The sequence below is a fragment of the Salmo salar genome, chromosome ssa28 (assembly GCF_905237065.1).
Source record: "Salmo salar chromosome ssa28, Ssal_v3.1, whole genome shotgun sequence".
Taxonomy (NCBI): Eukaryota; Metazoa; Chordata; class Actinopteri; order Salmoniformes; family Salmonidae; genus Salmo; species Salmo salar.
Window position 1 is genome coordinate 12,309,099 of NC_059469.1, and position 10,902 is coordinate 12,320,000.

Sequence of the window (10,902 nt, forward strand, 5' to 3'; positions counted from 1 at the left end):
TGTGTGTGTGTGTGGGGGCTGCCCATGAATGTGTGTTAATAGACGGCACTCAGAGAAATCTTCAAAAACCCTTTCCATGTGTACTGCGGACCTCTCGCATACAATCAGCAGATAAACGGCCAATCGAAAAATTCTTCTGAAATAGTATTTGCCCTGTCGACCAATCACGTTTCCCCTAGCTGCTTTATCTCCGGCAGACTCCCAGAAACTGATAGGCCATGCTGGGCCTCTGGATTCCGTTCCCTCGCACACTTACCACTGGTTGCACACACACACAAACACACACAATGTATTATCCTTCACAGGACAGGGGACTGGGCAGTCAAATCCAAGCCTCTCACAGTGTGATGGAGAGAGAATGTGATTTCTCATTCTGTGCAGTTTTATTATGTAAATAAGGCTCATTTTTAATAATATTGTTTTTCAATGTCAATCATTTTTGACAGAATACCATTATCAGTATTGTGTGCACAAGTGTGTGCGTGCGTGATTGCATGTGTGTGTGTGTGAGATGGACACGGCGTAGGGTGTGTGTATATATTACCCAGGGAACATCTGGTGTTTATTAGAATCCCAGAGTGCTGCTTCGGCCTCTCAGGGCTCTCTGGCTTGTGGCTGGCTGAGGAAGAGTCCACACACTTGGACTCACCCACACACACACGCACACGCACACACACACACACACACACACACACACACACACACACACACACACACACACACACACACACACACACACACACACACACACACACACACACACACACACACACACACACACACACACACACACACACACACAAACTCTAAATCCTCTACTCCTCTAACACAATAAGTGTGTCATTTCACCACAAATCTCAATTTCCCTAGATGTGGTACTTTTTCTTTATTCCATAGGGCCAATGGAAAAACTATGATTATTACTGTATAGTGTATTCTACTGCGTTAATAGCACCATATACTGCACATAGGATTGGGATCCGAAGTGAGGTTTAAATTAGACAGAAAGTAAATAGAGTTTTTTTTTTGTTTAGCATTAGGATGTTTTAACTTGGTGCCAACTGTAAAGTAGACTGACTCATACCACAGGGTATGTTTCTATAAGAGATAATAGTCTGGAGAACTGTGTAAAAACACTAATGCCCTGCTGTGTTGTTATTCAGTGTCTGGACAGTGCTTCAATTGTTGCATTTGGAGAGTGATGTAATCTGCAGCTCTAATGTCACGGAGAGTGTTGTTATATGTTTTTTGTACAGACTTTATATTACGTGGAGAGTTGATATGAAGTAGCTGTGTTGTGCTGGAGATACTTTTATGTAGTCTTCGTGCATCTCTGTAAAGCTTCTGCAGCCCTTATGTCAGGTTGGAATCATGTGCGAGTCAGAGTGAGAGAAGCGGGCACAGTGAGTGACAGGCCAGGGCAGATGGTGTATTAGCAGACGGTGATCTCACCATCGCATCCCATGTGGCTGGTTAGCAACATGACCACTGCTATGCCAGGACAAACCATGCCAGGACAGACCAGGCCAGCAGGTGATCCCTGTATCCTCTAGGGAAGGACACATAAAGCCCTAGTCAATTACTCATACATCTTTCCTTCCTTCCTCCCTTCTTTCTACCTTTCCTTTCTTACTGCCTTCCTTCACAGCAAAATCGCCAGTGTTCATATCCTGGTGAGGGCAGTTTTGGTGTTGATGTGGTGTTACTTTGTGTTACTATGAATGCCCCCTGGTGTTGCTTTTTAAGATGTTGTTAAAAAAGACTGTTGTTCAATCAGGGTGTCAAATTGGCCAGTGTTACCTAGTGTTGAATTTTCAGTGTAACATTTCTAGTGTTGATTCAGTTGTTAAATTAACTTTGTAAGTGTTAAATTAACACTCATTGGTGTAAAAGAACGCCAGTGTTGGTGTTAATAACCAGTGTTAAACCACAACCATGACCATAATTATCATATTTCCCAGCATGGTCTGTTGTAGGTTGATTTTAGAATTGTTTGATTCAATATCTATGTTTTTGCATGTACATTGATTGATTGATTAATCTTATGCTAGTCAAATATAAATAACATACATTTTTATAAACTAATCCAATGTTACTTGGATTTATTGCACCCATTACTGAACTGGTTGTTCCAGTTTAAATGCTTTAAGTAGTCTCATATCTTAGTCTTCCCAACCCGGCAGTCATTCTGAATGCAGGTTGGGGTGAATAACAATTCTTAATGTTGGATATCCCCACTCTGGCTGGATTTCAATAGTAATTACACATCACAGCATAATGTGACTTGCAGGCCTGATGTGACCTGTAAACCATGAGTTTCAGGCCATTGTATTAGGGTAAAACTAGGCCTTCAAAATAAGGCCTTATAAATGATGTGTTGTTTTGTATTAAGGAATACAATTTCATGATAACATATTCATTTAGGATCACACTTGGTGAAGGCCACTGGACTGAAAATGGATGAATGAAACAACCATGTCTCTGTCACTAACAAATACAGTCATGGGTGGTAACTCTACAAGTCACTCGAAAGGCAAGACACTCTGGAAAATATGCAAATAAGGCTTTACACTAAACAGTTTGCTAATTTAACACTGAAAAGTGTGGACCCATATAGACAATGAACCAGTGTTAAATATAACACTCTCTGTGGATTTAACATTGGAGAATTTGCTGTAAAGGTATCAGTGAACACCATAAGTGTACCTCAGTAGTGTAGCCAGACATTTGTTGCAATTATGCAATTCTATACATTTTTCCATGGGGCAAAGATAAAAATGTTCAGTTTTAAAGCTAATTCAAGCTAAAATATAGGTGTGTTGACTTGTATGCTAAATGAACAAATGAAATAGGCAGTGGCATGGTACATATAGCCATAGAAGCACGGTGACATATGCCTCAATGCGGTCATATTCATGGCTTATTGCAGGTTTTGCTTTCAGTTAGTTATTTTTTGCCGCCCATCCCATGAGAGGGAATGTCATTCCAGCGCTGCTTGCTATGAATTCTATCTGATGGTGTTTGCATATTTAGGTAAAAAAATAAATAATAATGCCTCGTTTGAAAAGGTGGGTGGAGTACTGAAAAATCTGCATTTAAGTACAAATACTGTCACCTAGATTGTAATTTACTCAAGTAAAAGTAAAAGTAGCCCTCTTAAGAAACTACTCAAGCAAGAGTAAAAGTAGCCCTCTTAAGGAACTACTCAAGTAAGAGTGAAAAAGTATCCGGACAGAAAACGACTTACAATTCATGACCACAAACATGTGGACACGAACATGTGGACACCTGCTTGTCGAACATTTCATTCCAAAATCATGAGCATTAATATCGAGTTAGGTCCCCCTTTCCTGCAATAACAGCCTCCACTCTTCTGGGAAGGCTTTCCACTAGATGTTGGAACATTCCTGCGGGAACTTGCTTCCATTCAGCGACAAGAGCATTAGTGAGGTCGGGCACTGATGTTGGGCAGTTAGGCCTGGCTTACAGTTGGCGTTCAATTTCATCCTAAAGGTGTTTGATGGGGTTGAGGTCAGGGCTCTGTGCAGGCCAGTCAATTTCTTCCACACTGAACTCAAAAAAGAAATATCTGTATGGACCTCGCTTTCTGCACCGGGGCATTGTCATGGAAACAGGAAAGGGCCTTTCCCAAACTGTTGTCACAAAGTTGGAAGCATAGAACCGTCTAGAATGCCATTGTATGCTGTAGCGTTAAGATTTCCCTTCATTAGAACTAAGGGGCCTAGCCCGAACCATGAAAAACTGTCCCATACCATTATTCCTCCTCCACCCAACTTTACAGTTGGCACTATGCATTCGGGCATGTAGCGTTCTCCTTGCAAACCCAAATTCGTCCGTCGGACTACCAGACGGTGAAGCATGATTCATCACTCCAGAGAAAGCGCTTCCACTGCTCCAGTCTAATGGCGGCAAGCTTTACACCCCTCCAGCCAATGCTTGGCATTGCGCATGGTGATCTTAGGCTTGTCTGAGGCTGCTCGGCCATGGAAACCCATTTCATGAAGCTCCCGACAAACAGTTATTGTGCTGACGTTGCTTCCAGAGGAAGTTTGGAACTCGGTAGTGTGCGTTCCAACCAAGGACAGATGATTTTTTCATGCTTCAGCCCTCGGCGGTCCCGTTCTGTGAGCTTGTGTGGCCTACCACTTGGCGGCTGAGCCGTTGTTGCTCCTAGACTATTCCATTTCACAATAACAGCACTTACAGTTGACTGGGGCATCTCTAGCAGGGCAGAAATTCGACAAACTGACTTGTTGGGAAGGTGGCATCCTGTGATGGTGCCACGTTGGAAGTCACTGAGATCTTCAGTAAGGCCATTCTACTGCCAATGTTTGTCTATGGAGATTGCATGGCAGTGTGCCCTGTTTTATACACCTGTGAGCAACGGTTGTGGCTGAAATAGCCGAATCGACTAAATTGAAGGTGTGTCCACATACTTTTGTGTATATATAGTGACAGCAAACATAAAGAACAACCACTTAGTGTAATTGATTTGACATTCATTTATTATTTAAGCCAGCATCATCTTGTGGACCCTGTCACGACTTCTACCAGAGTCGGTCCCTCTCCTTGTTCGAGTGGTGTTCGGCGATCGTCGTCACCGGCCTTCTAGCCATCACCGATCCACTTTTCATTTTCCATTTGTTTTGTCTTTGTTTTCTACACACCTGGTTTCAATTCCCTCATTACATGTTCATTATTTAACCCTCTGGTTTCCCCATGTTTGTGTGCGTGTTTGTTTTATTGTGACGGCTGTATCTGACGGCTGGTATATTGTTGCCGGGTTTTGTGATTATGCCCGTTTATTTTGTGGTACCGGTATTTTTCCCGCACCATAGTATTGTGTGTATACTGGTGTTATCTTGTATTAATTACCTTGTCCACGCATCTCAGCTCTCCTGTGCCTGACTCCTTTCACCAATTACCCACAGCCTTGACAGACCCCAGGAAGAGTAGCGGCTGCGTTAGCAGCAGCTAATTGGGATCCTTATAAAAATGCTAAATTGCAGATGTCCTTCCTCCAGCACAGGTAGTCTCCAATGAAGACTGACATCAAACAAAGTCCATAGGCTATACAATTTCAATGATGGTCCTTTTCAAAGTTTTCTTAATATTTACTGTATCAGTGTGTTCAATTTCATAAAAAGGTAATTGGTACTCAAGAGTTCGGAATCAAAATGTCAATAACATTAATGAACATTTATTTCACAATAGAATTTCAGGTACATGTGATGGTGAATGCGTACTAAAAAGATTTACACCAAGTGTGATGTACCTATCATTTTGTACTCAGAATGGAAGATCAAGGAGGTGTTACAACAGCCAAACAACATCGAAATGTCACTATCAGTCATGTTACTAGTATGCAAATCAGACACATTTCAGCATGGAATTAAACGTCAAGGTAGGTATTCAGGTAAGAATCATGTAAGTTATAAATAATCAAAAAGTGCAGATATCAATTGCCGAAGTCAACTCAATCATCTTTTTCCTGCCAAGGTAGGATTTACCCTCCGTCCTCCTTCTCTTCCGAACCGCTCCTTTACACTTTGAAGGGTCTTTTCTTTTCTTGGCAGGCCCATTCTCCTCCCCTTCAGTTAAAATGTACTTAAGTACATGTAACACATTACTTGTAGTGTGTTACTACCCACCTCTGCCTGTTTGGAACACTGACAAGAAGAGAGCATAAAAATACGTTTTTTTGCCCAATTTGATTGGGTGGGCGGGCACCGGATCCACCCCGTACCTACGCGGCTGATGTACCTTTAACACTGACCTAGTGTAAAAATCTAATTCTAAGGTGTTAAATGCAAGGTATTAGTGAAACCCATAACAGTGTACCTTTAACACTGAGTTAATGTACAATTTTAATGCCAATGGTGTTGGAAAGTATTGGTGTTAAAAGCTAAACATGTGTTCTCATATAAACACTTAAAAAGTGTTAGATTTAACACCCACAGTGTTCAATTTACCGATCAGATTTTTCTGTGTTCTTTTCTATCTTAACTTTTTGTCTTTTAGGCATGTATTTGCATATTCACTCATGAAGGTCATTAACTCTTAAAGTAGTCCAGTAGTTTCTATATTTGGAAAGGATTTTGATCAGTGATTGTAACCAATAGCCATACTCTGGACTAGATAGATGTAACTATAATTTATGGTCTTTATAAAATGATGACTCTGTGGCTCGGCAGATGTAAGCGTATAACTGTTGTTTTAAAATGTTCTATCAATTCTTAATGAGACAGCAATAGTTCTTAATTAAAAGGAGCCAATGAAATATACTTAATATCATTCCATTCAATTGTTTCCCGGCACATAGTCCAGATTTCAGCCATCAATGAAAGATTTGACCAAATAAGTGCTGTTATTATTTCTCTCAGTGGTTTAATCAAGCTAGCTCAGGCTACAGCTCATCAGCAGGTTATCCATCCTACTGTAAGAGAATAATGGATATTGGTGTAACGATCGTCGTAAGGAGGAGACCAAGGTGCAGCTGAGCTGGCACCACCCTTCCTAGCTGAATGCTCACTCTAGCCCGTCAAATGCGGGGCGCTGGCACAGATCGCACCGGGCTGTGATAACACGGTGCTTGCTCGGTCACTCGCTCCCCACGGTAAGCATGGGGAGTTGGCTCAGGTCTCCACCCTGACTTAGCCAATCTCCCCGCTACCTCTCGTGTTTCCGTCGTTGCCGTGCTAGTTCCTCATCTTGTCGCCGCTCTGCTCTCGCTGCCTCCACCTGTTCCCATGGGAGGCGATCCCATCCGGGCCTGGATCTCCTCCCACGTCCAGGATCCCTTGCCGTCCAGGATGTCTTCCCAGGTCCATTGCTCCTGACCACGCTACTTGGTCCTTTGGTGGTGGGATCTTCTGTAACGATCGTCGTAAGGAGGAGACCAAGGTGCAGCGTGGTAAGTGCTCATGTTTACTTTTATTTAACTCAGAACACTAAACAAAATAACGAAAAGGAAAATGAACGTTACGTTCTGCAGGTTTACACAGAGCTGTACAAAAACAAGATCCCACAACTGAAGGAGGGAAAAAGGGCTGCCTAAGTATGATTCCCAATCAGAGACAACGATAGACAGCTGCCTCTGATTAGGAACCATACTCGGCCAAACACAAAGAAATATATGACATAGAATGACCACCCCATATCACACCCTGACCTAACCAAACAGAGAAAAATGACTCTCTCAGGTCAGGGTGTGACAGTACCCCCCCAAAGGTGCGGACTCGGCTGCAAACCTGAACCTATAGGGGAGGGTCCGGGTGGGCATCTACCCATGGTGGCGGCTCCGGTTCGGTGCGTAGCCCCTGCTCCGCCCTCTGATCCCTCCGCTTTTGTATCACCGGAACGCGGATCCTCGCCGGAGGCTCTGGACTGCAGACCGCCGCCGGAGGCTCTGGACTGCAGACCGCCGCCGGAGGCTCTGGACTGCAGACCGCCACCGGAAGCTCTGGACTGCAGACCGCCGCGGGAGGCTCTGGACTGCAGACCGCCGCCGGAGGCTCTGGACTGCAGACCGCCGCCGGAGACTCTGGACTGCAGACCGCCGCCGGAGACTCTGGACTGCAGACCGCCGACAGAGACTCTGGACTGCAGACCGCCGCCGGAGACTCTGGACTGCAGACCGCCGACGGAGACTCTGGACTGCAGACCGCCGACGGAGACTCTGGACTGCAGACCGCCGCCGGAGACTCTGGACTGCAGACCGCCGCCGAAGACTGGACTGCAGACTGCCGCCGAAGACTCTGGAATGCAGACCGTCACTACTGGATCATCACTGGAGGCTTCATGCCATGGATCATCACTGGAGGCGTCGGACCATGGATCATCACTGGAGGCTTCGTACGTGGAGCCGGAACGGATCTCACCGGACTGAGGAGACGTACTGACAGCCTGGTGCGTGGAGCTGCCACAGGGCGTCCCAGGCTGGAGAGACGCACTGGAGGCCGGGTGCGTGGAGCAGGCACAGGGCGTACCAGGCTGGAGAGACTCACTGGAGACTGGGCGCGTGGAGCAGGCATAGGGCGTACCAGACTGGACAGACTCACTGGAGGCCGGGTGCGTGGGGCAGGCACAGGATATACTGGGCCGTGGAGGCGCACTGGAGGTCTCGAGTGTAGAGCTGGCACAACCCGTCCTGGCTGGATGCTTACTTTCGCCCAGCAAATGCGGGGCACTGGCACAGGACGCACTGGGCTGTGAATGTGCACTGTCGACACAGTGCGCGGAGCCGGCGCAGGATATCCTGGACCGAGGAGGCGTACTGGAGACCAGGAGTGCTGAGCTGGCACCACCCTTCCTGACTGAATGCTCAGTCTAGCCCGGCAAATGCGGGGCGCTGGCACAGAGCGCACTGGGTTGTAAATGCACACTGGCGACACAGTGCGCATCCCCGCATAACACGGTGCTTGCTCGGTCACTCGCTCCCCACGGTAAGCATGGGGAGGTGGCTTAGGTCTCCACCCTGACTTAGCCAATCTCCCCGTGTGCCCCCCAAACATTTTTTTGGGGGGCTGCCTCTCGTGTTTCCGTCGTTGCCATGCTAGTTCCTCATCTCGTCGCCGCTCTGCACTCGCTGCCTCCACCTGTTCCCATAGGAGGCGATCCCATCCAGGCCTGGATCTCCTCCCACGTCCAGGATCCCTTGCCGTCCAGGATGTCTTCGCAGGTCCATTGCTCCTGACCACGCTGCCTGGTCCTTTGGTGGTGGGATCTTCTGTAATGATCGTCGTAAGGAGGAGACCAAGGTGCAGCGTGGTAAGTGCTCATGATTACTTTTATTAAACTCAGAACACTAAAAAACAACAAAAAGGAAAACGAACATCACGTTCTGCAGGCTTACACAGAGATGTACAAAAACAAGATCCCACAACTGAAAGTGGGAAAAAGGGCTGCCTAAGTATGATTCCCAATCAGAGACAACAATAGACAGCTGGCCCATGTTGACTCCAATGCTTCCAACAGTTGTGTCAAGTTGGCTGGATGTCCTTTGGGTGGTGGACCATTCTTGACACACACGGGAAACTGTTGAGCGTGAAAAACACAGCAGCGTTGCAGTATTTGACACAAACTGGTGCTCCTGGCACCTACTACCGTACCCCGTTCAAAGGCACTTAAATCTTTTGTCTTCCCCATTCACCCTCTGAATGGCACACATACACAATCCCTGTCTAAATTGTCTCAAGGCTCAAAATCCTTCTTTAACCTGTCTCCTCCCCTTCATTTACACTGATTGAAGTGGATTTACCAAGTGACATCAATACGGGATAATAGCTTTCACCTGATTTACCTGGTCAGTTGGTCATGGAACGAGAAGGTGTCCTTAATATTTTGTACACTCAGTGTATATTTCACATTATGAGGTTGGAATAATACTGTGAAATTGTGAAAATTATGATAATGACGTTGTAGTGTGAAGACCGCCTGAAATGTTTGTAAGCGTGTTTTGGTGGGAAGGAGTTTGTAAGCGTGTTTTGGTGGGAGGGAGTTTTGGCCTGCCTGGCGACATCACCAGGCGGTATAAGTTATTGGTAACACTTTACTTAACACCCATGTCATCACCTTATGACCATATTATGACAAGTTATGACAAGTTAAATCAGCTGTTATGACATGGTTATGACTGTGTCATAACGTGTTATGACGCTGGGTGTCAAGTAAAATGTTAGCAGGTTTAAAGCTTTAAAACTGCAAAGTTTTCACTCTGCCTTATGGCAAATGTTGTATAATTGCAGGTTATTAGATTTAAAGCAATAACATCTCTCTGCCCCATGACAAAATTTGTTGAATTGTAGAAAATTACCTTGAAAACTGAAAAATGTTCTCTTCGATGCCAAGAGGCGCGCTTTTAAAATGTTTCTTCCCAGGGCCCGAGATTTGGTTTGTCCGGCCAAGCACTGCCGAGGGTTGTAGTAAAACTCTTTGTATACTTATTATTTGTATCTCACTCGAGTTGTGTTCTGATTATGAGGGGATCCCTGATCAATTTGCTATCACCAAAGGGGTCCCCAGCCCCCCAAAACGTTTGAAAAGTTAATAGACCAATAACAAATTGAGTTTCAAACCTTTGCCAATAACAGCTAGTTTTCAGGTTACATATCACTCCCATTAGGCTGGTCCAATTAGGCCCCTCACAGTTCACTCCCAGACAGTCCTAGAAAAATGCTAGCTGGACAAATTGCTCTTTGTTTCTTTTTGACCATTGTAATTGAAATAAAGAATATATAGCAGTTAGGTACTTAATTGTTACCCAGAAGTGATTTGATATTGATACACTGAACAAAAATATAAATGCAACATGCAACAATGTCAAAGATTTTACTGAGTTACAGTTTATATAAGGAAATCAGTCAATTTAAATAAATAAATTAGTGCCTAATCTATGGATTTCACATAAATGGGAATACAGATATACATCTGTTGGTCACCTTAAAAAAAAAAGTAGGGCCGTGGATCAGAAAACCATTCAAATTGCCATTGACAAAATGCAATGGCAATTTGTGTTTGTGGCAAAATGTGTTTGTTGTCTGTAGCTTATGCCTGCCCATAGCATAACCCCACTGCCACCATGGGGCACTCTGTTCACAACGTTGACATCAGCAAACCACTCACTCACACGATGCAATACAGCTGTCTGCCAGATACAGTTGAAACCGGGATTCATCCTTGAAAAGCACACTTCTCCAGTGTGCCAGTGGCCATCGAAGGTGAGCATTTGCCCACTGAAGTCGGTTACGATGCCGAACTGCAGTCAGGTCAAGACCCTGGTGAGGAAGACGATCATGCAGATGAACTTCCCTGAGACGGTTTCTGACAGTTTGTGCAGAAATTCTTCGGTTGTGCAAACCCACAGTTTCATCAGCAGTTGTC

At 45.1% G+C, this 10,902-nt stretch overlaps 1 protein-coding gene across 10 annotated transcripts in view; it reads left to right on the forward strand.

Moving 5' to 3' along the window:
* myocd (myocardin) overlaps positions 1–10,902 on the forward strand; it is a 147,410-nt gene that overhangs the window by 125,313 nt on the left and 11,195 nt on the right. The window lies entirely within an intron of this gene.